Genomic DNA, 3,291 nt, shown 5'->3' with positions numbered 1-3,291 from the left:
TATATATATATACATAATATTGTGGTCCTATGGGTTAATGTGCTGGATTGCAAGGTTGGTTTGAATCACAAGGTCAGTGGTTCAAGCTCACCAGCCACTCCTTAGAAACCCTATACAGGGTCATTATGAGTTGGAACCTACTTGAAGGCACTTAACCACAATATATATTAGCTTTCTACTTTGAAACGCTTTAGAAGATACTCAGAATATATATCAATCCTCTTCCTTCACCCCACATACTCTCCCAGTCCCCAGTTGAGTGGCTTTCGTGTTTCTGTGGAGCTTAGAGCTTTGGTTGGGGAAAGGAGCCTCTACTGGCTTAGCTAGTGAAGTATCTCCTTTTGTTAAGGGACAAAGCTTGAGATCTAGCAGCTCTGAAAATCTCCTGGGGTGAGGGTGTGTGGTGGGGAGGCAACTTGGTGAAGGGTTACAGGAAACTGGTTTATTAAATGATATACTGCCTCTCAGTTTTCCAAGGTAGGTAATGTACTCTGGTGTTGTAAATATAGTGAGGAAATGCGTAGTCCTGAGCTTTGTGTTGAACACAAATAGCACAATGCAGAGTACAAAATGTAGTTACATTTATTTACACTCCCCCTGCCCCCGCACTGATCTCATCTGTCTATGGCATGATACCACCACAGGGCCAGATTCTGTCTCCTAATAGAGACAAATAGAAGCTTTGTAGATTGCTAACTCTTCATTCCTCCTCTCACTTCTTCTTGCTAATTCCACTTTCCATTTTAATTCTTCCAGCCAGTCACTATCTTAACTACTTAGGTTTCTAAGCAAATGTAAATTTATTGAGGGGCATATCTGGTGTGCCAAGCCAGTGCTTAATGTTTTAGACTCTTACAGAAATATAGCTAAATTGAACCTCCTTCCCCTGGGAGCAAGGCTCAAGGTGTGGGGAGTCTGATACTATTTCTATCTGTTTTGATTTAGATTCGCCTTAACTCTTGGAATTTAAGTGCTTAATTCATATTATTTATAAAGAACCACAGGAACTACATAGTAAGTGAACTTTTAATAGGTGTCTAGGTTTGTCAAGATAAAGGAAGCCATTTCACAGAGTCAAAGAAGCTCAGCAGGAGCAAGTCTCCTTGAATGAATTTAATCCAAACCACACATTTTTGAGGAAACTAGAACTGCTAGATCAGAAGGAAGTTGGTCACGGTCATACAAGTTAGTGTCAGAGTAGAACAAATAATAATCTCTCATTTGGGAAAAATACAATTGTATAAATAACTTGAGTTGTTTATTTGTTAAGGGGTTGAGATAATTGTGAAGTATTCTTTTGAGCATTTTATGTAAATTACTATACTGCATCTTTCCGGCAACCCAGGAAGGTAGGTATTTTTATCATCCCATTTCATGAATAAGGAAATGGAGGAACATAGAAATTAAGTGACTTGACCAAAGAGAATAGATAGAAATAGATTCAGGATTCCAACCCAGGTAAACTGATGGATAAGACTTAGGATCCTGGGTTCAGGCATGAGGTGGCATACTTACCCAAAGTTAAAGCAGTCTACAGAGAACATAGAACTAGGCTTATAGGGAGAGAGCGGCAGAGAATAGATGCTATGTGGCTTCAAGGAAAAGAACCCAGCAAAGAACAAAAAAGGGGGAATACAGGAAAAAAAGAAATGGCCTGATGAGTTTTATGTTCTGTGAATTCCAGGTGTATTTTCTACAATTCAGTTCTGGAAAATTCCCCCTGAGTCCTTATAAATAAATGAGCCTTTTCCTTAAGTTTCTTGGAGTGAATTTCTGTTACAGTTCCCATGCAATTGAATAATCCTTAGAACAGAATAGAACTGAAGTCTGCTGTTTCCTCTCAAGGGGTGATTTCCCTTTATTTTTCAGGAAGGGCTGAGGGTAGAAATGATGACACTTAATGTGCTGGACTGCAAAGTTGGTTATACCAGTTTCAGTGCCACATGTTTTTTCTTAAAGATCTTATACTACCTAAATACATACATAAAACTTAAAGTCATAAAGTAGTACACAAAGAATATGAAAACCTTCTCATTGTTGTTAAGTGCCCTCACAGTCAACCTATAGAGGGTTACCAAGGAACAACTAGTAGGTATGAACCAGTGGTTAGAAATCCAGTACTTATCTTACCTACAGTGCCACATAAGGACCTTTAAGAAAAAACAAAACAGTACCACATGTTTTTTTTTCTTAAAGTTATTATAATACCTACATACATATGTAGAAACTTGTTGTTGTTGTTAAGTGCCGTCGAGTCGGTGCCGACCCATAGCGACCCTGTACAGGGTTTCCGAGGGTGTAAATCCTTACGGGAGTAGAAAGCCTCATCTTTCTCCCGAGGAGCAGCTGGTAGTTTCGAACCGCTGACCTTAAGGTTTGCAGCCCGATTCGTAACCACTACGAGAAACTTAAGAGTCATAAAATAGTACATAAAGAGTAGGCAAATCTTGTCATTAAATCAATGAAGTAAGGCATACAAGTGGAATTTTTCCATTTAAAGTTTAAAAAGTTGTGCATTTTATCCACTTTGTTGCATGAATTACTTGTGTAACATTATAGGATCAACTCTGACTGTGAACCACAAGTTCAGCAGTTCAAAGCCACTAGCTGCTCCTTATAAACCCTATATAGGGTCACAATGAGTCAGAACTGATTCAGCAGCACTTAATAACAGCAGTCGTAAGTACACTGAAGGCAGAGTCTATTTTTTACCTTTTTTTTTTTTTTTTTTTTTTGTAATTCCCAAAAGTGAGTAGAATCTCATGAGCATTTTACTTTTTTAAAAAGTGGAAGAAAGTAAAGGAATGAATTAATGAATATGAGAGGAATGAATGATGATATTAAATAGTTTATCCCCATTTTCTTGCTATTCTAATCCAAAGCCATTCTTAGAACTAAGGTGTCTGAAGCTTACCATTTTCCTTTTTCTCTTTCACATGCCTGCTCACACTCAGCATGAATCCTACTTATGCACCACTAACAAGTAGAAACTTTCAAGACTCTCTTAGATCCATTAATCGGAAAAGACTATCTGCAACCTGATATTGCAAAGGAATTTTCCCCAACACTGCATTTATTTTAAGGAAAATCTGCAGATAGGCATTAAAAAGATATATAAGAGCATAGAGGAGGCATGAATAAAAATAATTGGACATTTTAAAAGCAAACAAACCTGAATTTATACATCTAAATGAGTGCTATCCTTCCAACTAGCCCCATTGGGAGAATACACACAGATTCCAATGATGGTGCCATTGCTCAAAATGCCTTTGGAACTCTTCTTTGGGAAAT

This window comes from Chrysochloris asiatica, unplaced genomic scaffold, assembly GCF_000296735.1.
Source record: "Chrysochloris asiatica unplaced genomic scaffold, ChrAsi1.0 scaffold00134, whole genome shotgun sequence".
Lineage (NCBI taxonomy): Eukaryota > Metazoa > Chordata > Mammalia > Afrosoricida > Chrysochloridae > Chrysochloris > Chrysochloris asiatica.
This window is presented reverse-complemented; position numbering follows the sequence as displayed.